Here is a 19,510-nt window from a genome sequence, read left to right on the forward strand (position 1 = left end):
AATCTCTCGTTACCGCTGTACTGTTGTTGCTGGGCAAGATATTTAGTGTCCGTCAAAGCACATTTTTTGTTCTGGGTTGAAATACAATTCCCAATTTAGCAATTTCATAATTTAGTGGTTCCTGCTATATCAGAGCTATTTGAAATCTATCCCAAAAAGGGTATATAATATTCAAGGTGCACATAGGGTCATTCAGAATAACTTCACACACACGCTTCTGTGCATTTCCAAGTCTAATTCTGTCACTAAATCCATACCGGTCACCCAGCGCCTAAATACTAGGCCTCAAATTTATATCCCGCTGAATTTGAATACAATACATTGGGCCAAATAATATATTTGTTGTTGTGGTGAACCATAACAATGAGAAAAACATCTAGTAAGGGACGCGGACGTGGACATGGTCGTGGTGGTGTTAGTGGACCCTCTGGTGCTGGGAGAGGACGTGGCCGTTCTGCCACATCCACACGTCCTAGTGTACCAACTACCTCAGGTCCCAGTAGCCGCCAGAATTTACAGCGATATATGGTGGGGCCCAATGCCGTTCTAAGGATGGTAAGGCCTGAGCAGGTACAGGCATTAGTCAATTGGGTGGCCGACAGTGGATCCAGCACGTTCACATTATCTCCCACCCAGTCTTCTGCAGAAAGCGCACAGATGGCGCCTGAAAACCAACCCCATCAGTCTGTCACATCACCCCCATGCATACCAGGGAAACTGTCTCAGCCTCAAGTTATGCAGCAGTCTCTTATGCTGTTTGAAGACTCCGCTGGCAGGGTTTCCCAAGGGCATCCACCTAGCCCTTCCCCAGCGGTGAAAGACATAGAATGCACTGACGCACAACCACTTATGTTTCCTGATGATGAGGACATGGGAATACCACCTCAGCATGTCTCTGATGATGACGAAACACAGGTGCCAACTGCTGCGTCTTTCTGCAGTGTGCAGACTGAACAGGAGGTCAGGGATCAAGACTGGGTGGAAGACGATGCAGGGGACGATGAGGTCCTAGACCCCACATGGAATGAAGGTCGTGCCACTGACTTTCACAGTTCGGAGGAAGAGGCAGTGGTGAGACCGAGCCAACAGCGTAGCAAAAGAGGGAGCAGTGGGCAAAAGCAGAACACCCGCCGCCAAGAGACTCCGCCTGCTACTGACCGCCGCCATCTGGGACCGAGCACCCCAAAGGCAGCTTCAAGGAGTTCCCTGGCATGGCACTTCTTCAAACAATGTGCTGACGACAAGACCCGAGTGGTTTGCACGCTGTGCCATCAGAGCCTGAAGCGAGGCATTAACGTTCTGAACCTGAGCACAACCTGCATGACCAGGCACCTGCATGCAAAGCATGAACTGCAGTGGAGTAAACACCTTAAAACCAAGGAAGTCACTCAGGCTCCCCCTGCTACCTCTTCTGCTGCTGCCGCCTTGGCCTATTCTGCTGCTGCCGCCTCGGCCTCTTCCTCCGCCTCTGGAGGAACGTTGGCACCTGCCGCCCAGCAAACAGGGGATGTACCACCAACACCACCACCACCACCTCCGTCACCAAGCGTCTCAACCATGTCACACGCCAGCGTTCAGCTCTCCATCTCACAAACATTTGATAGAAAGCGTAAATTCCCACCTAGCCACCCTCGATCCCTGGCCCTGAATGCCAGCATTTCTAAACTACTGGCCTATGAAATGCTGTCATTTAGGCTGGTGGACACAGACAGCTTCAAACAGCTCATGTCGCTTGCTGTCCCACAGTATGTTGTTCCCAGCCGGCACTACTTCTCCAAGAGAGCCGTGCCTTCCCTGCACAACCAAGTATCCGATAAAATCAAGTGTGCACTGCGCAACGCCATCTGTAGCAAGGTCCACCTAACCACAGATACGTGGACCAGTAAGCACGGCCAGGGACGCTATATCTCCCTAACTGCACACTGGGTAAATGTAGTGGCAGCTGGGCCCCAGGCGGAGAGCTGTTTGGCGCACGTCCTTCCGCCGCCAAGGATCGCAGGGCAACATTCTTTGCCTCCTGTTGCCACCTCCTCCTTCTCGGCTTCCTCCTCCTCTTCTTCCACCTGCTCATCCAGTCAGCCACACACCTTCACCACCAACTTCAGCACAGCCCGGGGTAAACGTCAGCAGGCCATTCTGAAACTCATATGTTTGGGGGACAGGCCCCACACCGCACAGGAGTTGTGGCGGGGTATTGAACAACAGACCGACGAGTGGTTGCTGCCGGTGAGCCTCAAGCCCGGCCTGGTGGTGTGTGATAATGGGCGAAATCTCGTTGCAGCTCTGGGACTAGCCAATTTGACGCACATCCCTTGCTTGGCGCATGTGCTGAATTTGGTGGTGCAGAAGTTCATTCACAACTACCCCGACATGTCAGAGCTGCTGCATAAAGTGCGGGCCGTCTGTTCGCGCTTCCGGCGTTCACATCCTGCCGCTGCTCGCCTGTCTGCGCTACAGCGTAACTTCGGCCTTCCCGCTCACCGCCTCATATGCGACGTGCCCACCAGGTGGAACTCCACCTTGCACATGCTGGACAGACTGTGCGAGCAGCAGCAGGCCATAGTGGAGTTTCAGCTGCAGCACGCACGGGTCAGTCGCACTACAGAACAGCACCACTTCACCACCAATGACTGGGCCTCCATGCGAGACCTGTGTGCCCTGTTGCGCTGTTTCGAGTACTCCACCAACATGGCCAGTGGCGATGACACCGTTATCAGCGTTACAATACCACTTCTATGTCTCCTTGAGAAAACACTTAGGGCGATGATGGAAGAGGAGGTGGCCCAGGAGGAGGAGGAGGAGGAGGAGGAAGAGGGGTCATTTTTAGCACTTTCAGGCCAGTCTCTTCGAAGTGACTCAGAGGGAGGTTTTTGGCAACAGCAGAGGCCAGGTACAAATGTGGCCAGCCAGGGCCCACTACTGGAGGACGAGGAGGACGAGGATGAGGAGGAGGTGGAGGAGGATGAGGATGAAGCATGGTCACAGCGGGGTGGCACCCAACGCAGCTCGGGTCCATCACTGGTGCGTGGCTGGGGGGAAAGGCAGGACGATGACGATACGCCTCCCACAGAGGACAGCTTGTCCTTACCCCTGGGCAGCCTGGCACACATGAGCGACTACATGCTGCAGTGCCTGCGCAACGACAGCAGAGTTGCCCACATTTTAACCTGTGCGGACTACTGGGTTGCCACCCTGCTGGATCCACGCTACAAAGACAATGTGCCCACCTTACTTCCTGCACTGGAGCGTGATAGGAAGATGCGCGAGTACAAGCGCACGTTGGTAGACGCGCTACTGAGAGCATTCCCAAATGTCACAGGGGAACAAGTGGAAGCCCAAGGCCAAGGCAGAGGAGGAGCAAGAGGTCGCCAAGGCAGCTGTGTCACGGCCAGCTCCTCTGAGGGCAGGGTTAGCATGGCAGAGATGTGGAAAACTTTTGTCAACACGCCACAGCTAACTGCACCACCACCTGATACGCAACGTGTTAGCAGGAGGCAACATTTCACTAACATGGTGGAACAGTACGTGTGCACACCCCTCCACGTACTGACTGATGGTTCGGCCCCATTCAACTTCTGGGTCTCTAAATTGTCCACGTGGCCAGAGCTAGCCTTTTATGCCTTGGAGGTGCTGGCCTGCCCGGCAGCCAGCGTTTTGTCTGAACGTGTATTCAGCACGGCAGGGGGCGTCATTACAGACAAACGCAGCCGCCTGTCTACAGCCAATGTGGACAAGCTGACGTTCATAAAAATGAACCAGGCATGGATCCCACAGGACCTGTCCGTCCCTTGTCCAGATTAGACATTAACTACCTCCCCATAACCATATATTATTGGACTCCAGGGCACTTCCTCATTCAATCCTATTTTTATTTTCATTTTACCATTATATTGCAAGGCTACCCAAAGTTGAATGAACCTCTCCTCTGCCTGTGTGCTAGGCCTAAATATATGCCAATGGATTGTTGCAGTGGTGGCTGACGTGAAGCCTCATTCTCTGCTATGACATGCAGACTGATTCTCTGGTGACATGAAGCCAGATTGTCTGTTACGGGACCTCTCTCCTCTGCCTGGGTGCTGGGCCTGAATTTATGACAATGGACTGTTGCAGTGGTGGCTGACGTGAAGCCTGATTCTCTGCTATGACATGCAGACTGATTCTCTGCTGACATGAAGCCAGATCCTCTGTTGCGGGACCTCTCTCCTCTGCCTGGGTGCTGGGCCTAAATTTATGAAAATGGACTGTTGCAGTGGTGGGTGACGTGAAGCCTCATTCTCTGCTATGACATGCAGACTGATTCTCTGCTGACATGAAGCCAGATCGTCTGTTACGGGACCTCTCTCCTCTGCCTGGGTGCTGGGCCTAAATTTATGAAAATGGACTCTTACAGTGGTGGGTGACGTGAAGCCTGATTCTCTGCTATGACATGAAGACTGATTCTCTGCTGACATGAAGCCAGATCCTCTGTTACGGGACCTCTCTCCTCTGCCTGGGTGCTGGGCCTAAATATCTGACAATGGACTGTTGCATTGGTGGCTGACGTGAAGCCTGATTCTCTGCTATGATATGAAGACTGATTCTCTGCTGACATGAAGCCAGATTTTCTGTTACGGGACCTCTCTCCTCTGCCTGTGTGCTAGGCCTAAATATATGCCAATGGATTGTTGCAGTGGTGGCTGACGTGAAGCCTGATTCTCTGCTATGACATGCAGACTGATTCTCTGGTGACATGAAGCCAGATCCTCTGTTACGGGACCTCTCTCCTCTGCCTGGGTGCTGGGCCTAAATTTATGAAAATGGACTGTTGCAGTGGTGGGTGACGTGAAGCCTGATTCTCTGCTATGACATGCAGACTGATTCTCTGGTGACATGAAGCCAGATCCTCTGTTACGGGACCTCTCTCCTCTGCCTGGGTGCTGGGCCTAAATTTATGAAAATGGACTGTTGCAGTGGTGGGTGACGTGAAGCCTCATTCTCTGCTATGACATGCAGACTGATTCTCTGCTGACATGAAGCCAGATTGTCTGTTACGGGACCTCTCTCCTCTGCCTGGGTGCTGGGCCTGAATTTATGACAATGGACTGTTGCAGTGGTGGCTGACGTGAAGCCTGATTCTCTGCTATGATATGAAGACTGATTCTCTGCTGACATGAAGCCAGATTGTCTGTTACGGGACCTCTCTCCTCTGCCTGGGTGCCGGGGCCTAAATATCTGAGAATGGACTGTTCCAGTGGTGGGTAACGGGAAGCCAGATTCTCTGCTATGATATGAAGACTGATTCTCTGCTGACATGAAGCCAGATTGTCTGTTACGGGACCTCTCTCCTCTGCCTGGGTGCTGGGCCTAAATTTATGAAAATGGACTCTTACAGTGGTGGGTGACGTGAAGCCTGATTCTCTGCTATGACATGAAGACTGATTCTCTGCTGACATGAAGCCAGATTGTCTGTTACGGGACCTCTCTCCTCTGCCTGGGTGCCGGGGCCTAAATATCTGAGAATGGACTGTTCCAGTGGTGGGTGACGGGAAGCCAGATTCTCTGCTATGGAACCTCTCTCCAATTGATTTTGGTTAATTTTTATTTATTTAATTTTTATTTTAATTAATTTCCCTATCCACATTTGTTTGCAGGGGATTTACCTACATGTTGCTGCCTTTTGCAGCCCTCTAGCCCTTTCCTGGGCTGTTTTACAGCCGTTTTAGTGCCGAAAAGTTCGGGTCCCCATTGACTTCAATGGGGTTCGGGTTCGGGACGAAGTTCGGATCGGGTTCGGATCCCGAACCCGAACATTTCCGGGATGTTCGGCCGAACTTCTCGAACCCGAACATCCAGGTGTTCGCTCAACTCTAGCAATCATCTGAATGCTATTATCATAGACTCCAATGCACTTGCATTGAAGTCTATGATGATTTTATTACAGGCAAGGGCAAGTGCTCCTTAGGAAATATTATGCAGAAGCCTTGTGTAATTCATAAATACACGGGCTGCTCCATACACGCTCCGGCTCCTCCAATCGCCACACAGGGGAGCCAGAGCACAACCGAAAATGTGCACTTTCGGTTTCAGCGTGCTCAGATGCCATGGTCAGGATTGTCCATGGCATCTGAGGGGTTCATTGTTCCGCGATCGGCCGGCAGGAGCGGGCGCCATCTTTAAACCCCCGCCCAGCACTGTACATGTACGGCATGACATTTTTCACTTACGGTTGTATTTTTATTTTTACTACATTTCTATATAAATTTTTCTATTTTTTTTTTGTTCTACATGTCTTTGATAAAAAAAAATTCAATAAATGTATATTTATTGGTTTGGGTAAAAGTTATAGCGTTTACAAACTATGGTACAAAAATTTGAATTTCCGCATTTTGAAGCAGCTCTGACTTTCTGAGCACCTGTCTGTTTCCTGAGGTTCTACAATGCCCAGACAGTAGAAACACCCCACAAATTACCCCATTTCAGAAATTAGACACCCTAAGGTATTCACTGATGGGCATAGTGAGTTCATAGAAGTTTTAATTTTTTTGTCACAAGTTAGCGGAAAATGATGATTTTTTTTATTTATTTTTTTTCTTACAAAGTCTCATATTCCACTAACTTGTGACAAAAAATAAAAATTTCTATGAACTCACTATGCCCATCACAAAATACCTTGGGATGTCTTCTTTCCAAAATGGGGTCACTTGTGGGGTATTTATACTGCCCTGGCATTTTAGGGGACCTGAAACGTGAGAAGTAGTTTGGAATCAAAATGCGCAAAAAATGCCCTGTGAAATCCTAAAGGTGCTCTTTAGATTTTGGCCCCCATTTTGGCACCTAGGCTGCAAAAAAGAGTCACACATGTGGTATCGCCGTACTCAGAAGAAGTAGGGAAATGTGTTTTGGGGTGTATTTTTACATATACCTATGCTAGGTGAGAGAAATCTCTCTAAAAGTCAACTTTTCCCATTTTTTTATACAAAGTTGTCATTATAGAGAGATATTTCTCTCACCCAGCATGGTTATATGTAAAAAGACACCCCAAAACACATTGCCCTACTTTTTCTGTGTATGGCGATACCACATGTATGACACTTTTTTGAAGCCTAGGTGCGCAAAGGGGCCCAAATTCCTTTTAGTAGGGCATTTTTTAGACATTTGGATTCCAGACTTCTTCTAACGCTTTAGGGCCCCTAAAATGCCAAGGCAGTATAAATACCCCACATTTGACCCCATTTTGGAAAGAAGACACCCCAAGGTATACTGTGAGGGGCATGGTGAGTTCATAGAAGTTTTTTTTTTGGGGGGGGGCACAAGTTAGCGGAAATTGATATATATATATTTTCTTTTTTCTCACAGAGTCTCCCTTTCCGCTAACTTGTGACAAAAAATTAAATCTTTCATGGACTCACTATGCCCCTCAGCGAATACCTTGGGGTGTCTTATTTCCGAAATTGGGTCATTTGTGGGGTATTTATACTGCCCTGTGATTGTAGGGGCCCTAAAGCATGAGAAGACGTCTAGAATATAAATGTCTAAACATTTTTACGCATTTGGATTCCGTGAGGGGTATGGTGAGTTCATGTGAGATTTTATTTTTTGTCACAAGTTAGTGGAATATGAGACTTTGTAAGAAAAATAAAATAAAAAATGTGCTAACTTGTGCAAAAAAAAAAAAATCTTCTATGAACTCGCCATGCCCCTCAAAAGTGATCTTTTTTATAGCACCGCAGCGATTTTACGGTGTTTTTGCAGTGATCAGAAAAAAATATTTCTGTCACTGCGGTGGGGCGGACTGAATGCAAGTGTGCGCACAAGATCAGGCCTGATCGGGCGAACACTGCGTTTTTTGTAGAGCTTATAGAACATGTCCTATTCTTGTCCGCAATTGCGGACAAGAAAAGGCATTTTCTATATAGTTCTGGCAATGTGCGGATCCGCAAAATGCGGAAAGCACATTGCTGGTGTCCGTGTTTTGCGGATCCACAGTGTCCGTGTTTTGTGGATCCGTGGATTTGCGTGTATAAAACACATACAGACGTCTGAATGGAGCCTTACGGGGGGGTGATCAATGACAGGGGGGTGATCAAGGAGTCTATATGGGGTGATCACCCCCCCTATCATTGATCACCCCCCTGTAAGGATCCATTCAGACGTCCGTATGTGTTTTGCGGTTCTGCGGATCCGTAAAACACATACAGACATCTGAATGGAGCCTTACAGGGGGGTGATCAATGACAGGGAGGTGATCAAGGAGTCTATATGGGGTGATCACCCCCCCCTGTCATTGATCACCCCCCTGTAAGGCTCCATTCAGACGTCCGTATGTGTTTTGCAGATCCGTGGATCCGCAAAACACATACGGACGTCTGAATGGAGTCCTACAGGGGGGTGATCAATGACAGGGGGGTGATCAGGGAGTCTATATGGGGTGATCAGGGGTTAATAAGGGGTTAATAAGTGACAGGGGGGGTGTAGTGTAGTGGTGTTTGGTGCTACTTTACAGAGCTGCCTGTGTCCTCTGGTGGTCGATCCAAGCAAAAGGGACCACCAGAGGACCAGGTAGCAGGTATATTAGACGCGTCTAATATACCTTTTAGGGTTTAAAAAAAATTGCATCTACAGCCTGTCAGCGAATGATCAGGCTGTAGATCCACTAGTTTACCGGCCGATCCCATGAACACGCGCGCCTGTGTGTGCGTGTTCACAGGAAATCTCGCCTCTCGCGAGATGACGCACCGGCCCATCCAGGAGGAATAACAGGGCCGCCGCCAGGATGCATTCCTGCGTGCGGCGGTCCTGTAGTGGTTAACTAAGGAAGGCAGCAAATGTTGTACATGCTGGTTACAGTGCATTTCTCTCTGAAATTCTGAGGAAAATGGGTTGTTCCAGACATTGTTCAGAAGAACAGAGTACCTTGATTAAAAAGTTGATTAGAGAGGGGAAAACATATAATGAAGTGCAGAAAATGATAGGCTGCTCAGCTAAAATGATCGCAAATGCTTTAAAATGGCAACCAAAACCTTTAAGAGACGTGGAAGAAAGCAGAAAAACTACCATTCAAATGGATAGAAGAATAGCAAAAATGGCAAGGACTCAGCCAACAATCAGCTCCAGGAAAATAAAAGAAGGTCTAAATTTAACTGTGAGTTACAATTTGAAGACACCTATGTAAAGCTAAACTATCTACAAGAAGCCCCCACAAAGTCCACTGTTCAAAAAAAGACATGTGCTGAAGAGATTTCAATATGCCAATGAGCACATGCCTAAAAAGAAATGGCAAAACATTTTGTGAACTGATGAAAGTAAGATTGTTCTTTTTGGGTCTAGTGGCTGGAGACAGTTTGTCAGACGACACCCAAGCACTGAATTCAAGTCACAGTACACTGTGAAGAGAGTGAAGCATGGTGGCGCAAGCATTATGATATGTGGATGTTTCTCATACTACCGTGTTGGGCATATTTATCACAGACCAGGGATCATGGATCAGTTTGAATACATCAGAATACTTGTAAAGGTCATGCTCCCTTATGCTGAATAGGAAATGCCCTTGAAATGGCTGTTCCAACAAGACAACGACCCCAAACAGACCAGTAAACGTGCAACATCTTGGTTCCAGACCAACAAGATTGACGTTATGGAGTGGCCAGCCCAATCCCCGTATCTTAATCCAATAGAAAACTTCTGGGTGGCATCAAAAATTCAGTTTCTGAGGCAAAATTAAGAAATAGAGAAGAACAGTGGAATGTAGTCCAATCATCCTGGGCTGGAATACCTTTTTACAGGTGTCAGAAGTTGGTTTATGCCATGCAACACAGATGTACAGCAGTTCTCAGAAACAGTTATTATACAACTAAATATTAGTTAAGTGAATCAAAGGAAAGCTAAATCTTCAAAAAAATTTAAAGGAGAATGCAAACAACATTTTTTTGAACAGTCTAATATTCACTTTTCTTAATGTTGTTTAGAGGAACAACACAAATTTTATATATGTTTCATCATGTTTTGATTAGGAATATAATCTGTATTGTTCTAAATGTATTTTTGTGTATTTAAATAGAAGCTATTAGAAAGATTTTGAGCTTTATTCACTTTTTTAAACACACTGCTATTATTTTGAACACAGCTGTATGTTCTAAAGCCTTTTGTGGATTGTATAAGTCGAAAAAAGTAAGGGGCTATTTGCCGTTCAGTGGTGCAGTTATATGTTCTATAGCCCTTTTTGGTGTGTATTAGTGGCAAACAAATATAAATTATTTGCCTTTCAGATGTGTAGTTATATGTTCCAAATCCTTTTGTGGCGTGTATAAGTGGAAAAAAATAAGGGCCTATTTGCCACTTAGCAGTGTAATTATATGTTCTAAAGCCCTTTTTGGTGTGTATTAGTACCAAAAAATATATATATTATTTGCCATTCAGCGGTGCATTTATTTTTTCTGAAGCCCTTTTTGTTGTGTATTAGGGGCAAATTATTTGCCATTCAGCTGTGCAGTTATATGTTCTAAAGCCTTTTGTGGAGTGTATAAGTGGAAAAAAGTAATGGCCTATTTGCCGTTCAGCGGTGAAGTTATATGTTCTATAACCCTTTTTGGCGTGTATTAGTGGCAAAAAATATATATTGTTTGCGGTTCAATGGTGCAGTTATATGTTCTAAAGCCCTTTTTGGCGTGTTTTAATGGCAAAAGAAAATAGTATTTTCCGTTGGTTGGTGAAGTGAGAAAATGACAGCCCTCTTTGACGTGTATTAATGGCAAAAAAATATATATTTGCCATTAAGTGGTTCAGTTTTATGTTCTAAACAACTTTTTTGCATGCATTAGTGGCACAAAAAAAGGATTTGCCATTGAGTGGTGAAGTGAGAAAATTATAGCCCTTTTTGGCGGGTATTAGTGGCACAGGGTAAATATTTAGCAGTTAAGTTATATGTTCTTAAGCCCTTTTTTGCGTGTATTAGTGTTGCATAAAAAAGTATTTGGCGTTGTGTGGTGAATTGTATTTAGCGTGTATTTGTGGCAAAAAAATATGTATTTGCGGTTCAGCGGTGCAGTTGTATGTTCTAAAGCCCTTTTTGACGTGTATTAGTGGCAAAAAATATATATATTATTTGCTGTTCAGTGGTGCAGTTCTATGTTCTAAAGCCTTTTGTGGCTTATATAAATGGAGAAAAATAAGAGCCTATTTGCCATTCAGCAGGGCAGTTATATGTTCTAAAGCCCTTTTTGGCATGCATTAGTGGCACAAAAAAAGTATTTGCCGTTGTGTGGTGAAGTGAGAAAATTCCAGCCCTTTTTTCTGTGTATTAGTGGCAAAAAATATTTATTTGACGTTCAGCGGTGCAGCTTTATCTTCTAAAGCCTTTTTTGGAATGTATTAATAGCAAGAAAAATATATTATTTGCCATTCAGCGGTTCAGTTATAAAGCACTTTTTGCTGTGTATTAGTGGCAAAATAATAAGGGCTTATTTGCAGTTCAACAGTGTAGTTATATGCTCTAAAGCCTTTTGTGGCGTGTATAAGTGGAAAAAAAATTAAGGGCTCATTTGCCATTTAGCTGTGCAGTTATATGTTCTAAAGCCCTTTTCGGCATATATTAGTGAAAAAAAAAAATATCTTATTTGCCATTATTTGTGTTGGATGAGCATGCTCGTCCGAACACCATTATGACTCGAGCATTGTAATGCTCGGCACATTGGTGTGTTCGGCCAAATACTGTTTGTGCTCAAACGCGATGCTTGAGTCTCCTTCCCGCACGTTTGTTGGTTGCTATGCAGCCAATAAACATACGGGGAAGTACTGGCACTCACTGTAATGTCGTAGCCATGTTGGTTACTGGCATTACATTGATTGGCTGGCCGGAATGTGTCATCGGGTGCTATCTAGCACCCGATGACACATGATTCAGCTCAAACTTAGTCAGGGAGAGCTGCAGCAGAAAGGAAAGATAGTGTAGGGACAGGAATTGTTAAGGCAGGGTTTAGTTTTGAAAGGCGTTAGAGATCCAAAAGTCCTTTTAAGGACTATTGTTTTATCTGGCTGCAATATATATTATTATTAGTGTAATCTGCGCTAAATTGTGTGCATATGTTTGGCAGCTGCTGACAGTGACACAACCTCTGCTACATCTTGCTCATCCGAGAGAGTTCAGAGAGGAGCTGCTAAACTAGTACATGGATTGCAGGATAAAACTTACCAGGAAAGATTAAAGGACCTTAACATGTATAGCTTGGAAGAAAGATGAGACAGAGAGGATATGATAGAAATGTTTAAATACATAAAGGGAACAAGGTAAAAGAGGAGAGAATACTTAAAAGAAGAAAAACTGCTACAAGAGGACATTGTTTTAAATTAGAGGGGCAAAGGTTTAAAATTAATATCAGGAAGTATTACTTTACTGAGAGAGTAGTGGATGCATGGAATAGCTTCCTGCAGAAGTGGTAGCTGCAAATACAGTGGAGGAGTTTAAGCATGCAATGGATAGGCATAAGGTCATCCTTCATATTAGATAGGGCCAGGGGCTATCCATAGTACTTAGTATATTGGGCAGACTAGATGGGCCAAATGGATCTTATCTGCCGACACATTCTATGTTTCTATATTTCTATCTTTTGTGTTAAATGTGTGCATCCTAAATATCTATGACATTCAGCGCAATTGTTTGGCCGCTGCTGACAGCAACATTACCTGCGCTACATCTCCAGCATAACGTTTGTGCATCTGAAATCTCTGTGACATTCAGTAAAAAATGTTGCCGCTATTGACAGCGAGATTACCTGTGCTACATCTCCTGTATAACATTTGCACATCCTAAATATCTGTGACATTCAGTTACATTTTTTCACCGCTGCTGACAGCGACATTACCTGTTCTACATCTCCTGTATAACTTTTGCACATCCTAAATATCAATGACATTCAGTAAAAAAAAAAAAATTGCTCTAGTGACCGTGACATTACCTGCTCTACATATCCAGTATAACGTTTGCACATCCTAAATATCTGTGACATTCAGTTTCATTTTTTGGGTGCTGGTGACAGCAACATTACCTGCGCTACATCTCCTGTATAACGTTTGTGCGTCCTAAATATCTGTGACATTTGATTTAATTTTTTTCGCCGCTGGTGACAGCGATATTACCTGCTCTACATCTTCTGTATAACGTTTGTGCATCCTAAATATCAGTGGCATCCTGTTAAATTTTTTCACCACTGGTGACCGTGACATTACCTGCTCTACATCTCCTGTATAACGTTTGCACATCCTAAATATCTGTGACATTCAGTTTCATTTTTTGGACGCTGGTGACAGCAACATTGTCTGTGCTACATCTCCTGTATAACGTTTGTGCGTCCTGAATATCTGACATTCAGTTTAATTTTTTCACCGCTGGTGACAGCAACATTACCAGCTCTACATCTCCTGTATAACGTTTGCACATCCTAAATATCTGTGACATTCAGTTTCATTTTTTGGACGCTGGTGACAGCAACATTGCTTGTGCTACATCTCCTGTATAACGTTTGTGCGTCCTAAATATCTGTGACATTCAGTTACATTTTTTCACCGCTGCTGACAGCGACATTACCTGTTCTACATCTCCTGTATAACTTTTGCACATCCTAAATATCAATGACATTCAGTAAAAAAAAAATATTGCTCTAGTGACCGCGACATTACCTGCTCTACATATCCAGTATAACGTTTGCACATCCTAAATATCTGTGACATTCAGTTTCATTTTTTGGGTGCTGGTGACAGCAACATTGCTTGCGCTACATCTCCTGTATAACGTTTGTGCGTCCTAAATATCTGTTACATTTAGTTACATTTTTTTCACTGCTGGTGACAGCAATATTACCTGCTCTACATCTTCTGTATAACATTTGTGCATCCTAAATATCAGTGGCATCCAGTTAAATTTTCGCCGCTGGTGACAGCGACATTACTTGCGCTACATCTCCTGTATAACATTTGCGCATCCTAAATATCTGTGACATTCACTTAAATTTTTTTACCGCTGGTGACAGCGACATTACCTGCACTACATCTCTGGTATAATGTTTGCGCATCCTAAATATCAGTGACATTCAGTTTAATTTTTTTGCCGCTGGTGACATCGACATTACCTGTGCTACATCTCCTGTACAATGTTTTTGCATCCTAAATATCTATGACATAAAATTATTTTTTCATACACTTACAAAACCTGCACTACTGTACGTGTGACATACTTGCAAGCATATATACCATTTAATTTGCTCAAGGCGAGCAGTAAGGGACAGGGAAGTGGCTGTGCTGCTGATGGTGAAAGTAAAGGCTGTTGGCCTGGGCACAGTGAAACTGTGCCTGCTGCAAGAGCACAAGAAACACACTCATCCACGATACCTATCTTCATGTCCCAGTTTGCAGGGTGGTACAGGACACCACTCTCAAAATCACACCAGTGCGACCAGGTGGTCAGTTGGATTGCAGCAGATAATGCTTCCAGTTGGTTAAGCACCACCCTGTCTTCCACAAAGTCCAGTCCCAGTAGCCAAGAGTCAACAGAATCCTCACCATGATACTCCTGCCACCCACCATGGAGAGTCTTGGCAAACAAGTGATCCCACACTCAGATATTATGAGGAGCTCATTTGATCGCCATTCGTAGATTTGGGCCTCTCGCCAAGCTCGCTTGAAGAGGAACATGAGGAGATCTTGAGCACTGATTCCCAAATTCTTGAGCATCCACAGTCAGAAAAAGATGATGGTGGGGAACGGTAATTAGTGTTTCATGAGGTGGATAATGATGATAAGACACAGTTGCCAATAAGTCAACAGCTATTAGTGTCTGAAGAGATTGATGATGATGAGACACAGTTGGGTCAACAAGTCAGGAGGAGAGGTTCAAAGGTCTCTCGGACCTTAGTGTGGCTCTTTATTCCTCTCTGACTAATTTACATAAAACATCAATTTTATTGAATTCTCATTAAAATATTCTATATCAGGAACAAAGCACAATTAAAATTCTCGAAAATTGGAGTGGGACTCTGTGTTTTACACTTCTGAATTAAATCAATTTTGCCAATACACAGCCTCTAGGGAGGTACCTGATACTTCTCAGGTAGTTCCTCCTTTATTCTAACTTTTCACCCTACTTGGCTTGTATCTATATACCAGCTGTATATTTAGCTGAGTAAGTCTCCTCTCTGGGATCCATACCTCTCCAATTTCAAACTAAAAACCTAATCCTGCATCCCTACATGTTTCGCCATGCCACGGCGTCTTCAGGGGATGATATGCATGTATGTTGGTTGTATAACAAGTCAGGAGGATGACCAGAGTGAGGAAGTGGAAGAGGAGGTGCTGGACAATGAAATCATTGACCCAACCTTTGAAGGTGGCAAGCCGAGTGAGGACAGCAGTAGAGAGGGGGAGGGATCCTCAGAACCGCAATAGGCTGGAAGAGGCAGTGGGTGGCAAAAGGGAGAAGGTGGGCCTCATCCAAACAGGTCCACAACTGTTCCACGGAGCACCCCCTTGCGGCAATCTCACTTGCCATGGGGTAGGTGTTCCGCATTCTGGTGATTTTTTGAGGAAAGTGCGGACGATAGCAGAATTGTCATTTGCAACCTGTGCCGTACCAAAATGAGCAGGGGAGTGAACACTAGCAACCTCACCACCACCAGCATGATCCACTACATGGCATCAAAGCACCCTAATAGATGGCACGAACGCCTGGGTCCACAATCATTGTCTGCGGGTCACACCACTGCCTCCTCTTCCCTTGTGTTATGTGCTGGACAATCCCCTGTCCAAGACGCAGGCCCGGATGCCTCCTGCCCTGCACCTGAACCTTCACAAGCACCATCATCTAGCACATCCTCTTCTGTGTCCCAGCGCAGCATACAGATGTCCATACCCCAGGCCTTTGAACGAAAGCGAGAATACCCAGCAACCCACCCACAGGCCATAGAACTAAATGTGCACCTTTTACAATTGCTGGCCCTGGAAATATTGCTATTTAGGCTTGTGGAGACTAAAGCTTTCCGCAACCTGATGTCAGTAGTTGGAAGCAGTGTAGCACTACAGTGGGAAGCTGCAACATGCCATGCTGAAATTAATTTGCTTAGGTGACAAATAGCACACCGCCGCAGAGCTGTGGGTCCAGACTGAGCTGTGGCTCTCGCCACTCAACCTACAACCAGGCATAGTTGTGTCTGATAATGGCCGTAACTTAGTGGTGGCTTTGGAGCTCAGCAAGCTCACACACATGCCCATACCATGCCTAGCCCTCATGTTCAACTAAGTGGTTCAGCGGTTTCTCAAAACCCACCTCAATTTGCCAGAGCTACTGGTGAAGGTGCACCCCATGTGTGCCCATTTCCGAAAGTCATCTACAGCTCCCGCCGGTCTGGTAACGCTGCAGCAGCACTTGCAATTGCCAGCTCACCGACTGTTGTGCGATGTGAGCATGCGCTGGAACTCCACATTCCACATGTTGGCCAGTGTTTGTGAGCAGCAGAGGGCAGTAGTGGAATACCAGCTGCAACATGGTTGTCACCTTTCCAGTCAGCTTCCGCTCTTCACAAGTGACGAGTTGGCATGGATGTCTGACCTCTGTGAGGTTTCACGCAACTTTGAGAAATCAACACAGATGGTGAGCGGCGATGCCGCTATTATCAGCGTAACCATCCCACTTCTGTGTCTACTGAAAAGCTTGCTGCTCACAATGAAGGCGGACACTTTGCATGTGGAAGAGGTGGAAATGAGGGAAGACAGTACACAGAGTGATAGCTAGACCACCCTCAGTTCGTCTTCTCAGCGTGAATTGGATGATAAGGAGGAGGAGGAGCAGGAGACAGTTGCCTCCGCTACAGAGGATAGTACCCATAGCAGGTTTATTCCTTCTGTTCAGCGTGGATGGACAGAAGAGGAGGAAGAGGATGAAGAGATTGAGAGTCATCCACCTGATGAGGACAAAGAAGTCTTGTCTCTTGGGACTCTGGCACACATGACTGACTTTATGTTATGCTGCCTTTCCCGTGACCCTTGCATTATACGCATTTTGGCTAAAACCATTTGCTGGTTGTTCACCCTTCTCAACCCCCGCTACAAAGAGAACTTCTCATCTCTGATTCCTGTTGGGGTAGAGGACTGGCAAAATAGTGCAATACCAGAAGGTCCTTGTGGAAAAATTGCTCCAAAAAATGACAGTTGACAACCCTAGTGGCAGAGTACGTAGTTCCTTGGGCAACCAAGGAGGGGAGACAACGGGAACACACAGCAGTTCCAATTGAGTCAGGGCAACACTCTACAGGGCCTGGGACAGTTTCATGACACCCTGCCAGCACCCTCACCCTGATGCACAGCCTAGTGTCACAAGGAGGGAAAAGTTTTGGAAGATGGTGAAGTAGTACATAGCAGAACATGTCAGCATCCTCAGTGATCCCTCTGTGCCTTAAAACTATTGGGTGTCCAAGCTGAACACATGGCACAAACTGGTGCTCTACACCTTGGAGGTGTTGGCCTTCCCTGCCACCATCGTTTTGTCAGAGTGGGTTTTTAGTGCCGCTGGGGGCATAACAACTGATAAGCGCATCCGCCTGTCAACTGAAAATGCTGACAGGTCGACTCTTATCAAAATGAACAAGGCCTGAATTGCCCTTGAATTCTCTACTTTACCAGAGGAAAGCGGCTTAGGCTACTTTCACACTAGCGGCAGGATGGTTCCGACAGGCTGTTTACCCTGTTAGATCAGTCCTGCCGCTATTTCACCATGCCGACGGACCGCCGCTCTGTCCCCATTGACTATAATGGGGACGGGGCGGAGCTCCGGCGCAGCACGGCAGTTCGCGGTGAGAGGCCGCTGGACTGAAAAGTCGGACATGCAGTACTTTTAGTCCGGCGGCCTTTCGCTGTGCACTGCCGTGCTGCGTCAGAGCTCCGCACCCGTCCCTATTATAGTCAATGGGGAAGGAGCGGTGGTCCGGCAGAATGGTGAAATTGCGGCAGGACAGATCCCACAGGGTGAACAGCCTGTCGGATCCGTCGTGCCGCTAGTGTGAAAGTAGCGTAAACATAAAGGGACTTTAAATGTGGCTTTTAGGATGTATTGAATGCACTGTATTCCCATGCACCCCTTCCACCACAAAAAAGGGTATATGGTTCAATCTTCCTTTTCTAGTCCTCCTCATCCTCCATCATATCAACATGCTTATTAGGCTTTCCTGACTCATAATGTTTTAGAGGGTCAACTCAGCAGCAGACCCTCTCCCCTAATGTTATGAGGGTCACCAGCAGGGCCTCGCACCAAAATATTTTAGATGGTCAGATCAGCAGCAGGCACTTGTCCCTAATGTTTTTAGAGTCCCGGTTCCTTGTAATTTTTGACAGCCCTTTATATACAAGTAAATATACAGGAAATAATTTTAGCCAAACAATTTTTCCTCTAAAATTTAGATTTTATATGGTTTTGTGCGTATTATTGTCAGTCTATAAAAGTGGCGTACTACTCGGACAACATCATTCGCAGCATCAACCTGGGAGTCCAACATGCATCCAGACATCCTCCCCATGCTGTTCCCGATCCATTTCAATGGTATTTCCATCAATTTCTGACCTTTTTCTGTGAAACAGACAACCCTCCCCTCTTCAGAGCAGGGGGTTCCTGGTTAAATGTTCGGGTTTTCTGGAGAGCACCTGAGCATCCTAAAGTGTTCTACTCGAGCACCCAAGCACTTTGGTGCTCGATCAACACTAGCTGTTATGCTTTATGTTCTAAAGCCCTTTTTCGCGTGTATTAGTGGAGAAGAAATGTATATTATTTGCCATTTAGCGGTGTAGTTACAGTATATGTTCTAAAGCTTTGTGGCGTGCATAAATGAAAAAAAAAATAAGGGTCTATTTGCCGTTCATCAGTGCAGTTATATGTTCTAAAGCCATTATTGGCGGGTATTAGTGGCAAAAAATATATATTTGCCTTTCAGTGGTTCAGTTATATGTTCTAAAGCATTTTTTTTGTGTGCATTGGTGGCACAAAAAAAAGTATTTGCCGTTGTGTGGTGAAGTAAGAAAATTACAGCCCTTTTAAGAGTGTATTAGTGGCACAAAATATATATTTGTCGTTCCGCAGTGCAGTTATATGTTCTAAAGCCCTTTTTGGCATGTATTAGTGGGGGGGGGGGGGGGGCTTATTAGCTGTTGTGTGGTGAAGTGAGAAAATTACTGACTTTTTTGGGGTGTTTTAAATTTCCTTTTTATTTATTTGATCTAACGGTATGTCAGACATAGAAGTGCAAGGCCAAGCACAGGGGAGTGGCAGAGGCCTAAATGTTTCTGGCGCAGGCACAGGTCGCTGCAGAGTGAGGGGACATGACAGAAGGATTTGCAGCGAGAGGCCTGAGCTCCCACTCTTGACCAGCAACCCAGCAGTTCTTGAATGATTGACTCAGTCATCCACTTCGTCCCAAGTGACATCAGACATCCCCAGCCAAGAGTTGGTGGGTTTGTCAGACACAAACCTTAGTTGGAATTGGCTGGGAGCAGGCCCTGTGCC

This window comes from Bufo gargarizans, chromosome 6 (genome assembly GCF_014858855.1).
Source record: "Bufo gargarizans isolate SCDJY-AF-19 chromosome 6, ASM1485885v1, whole genome shotgun sequence".
Taxonomy (NCBI): Eukaryota; Metazoa; Chordata; class Amphibia; order Anura; family Bufonidae; genus Bufo; species Bufo gargarizans.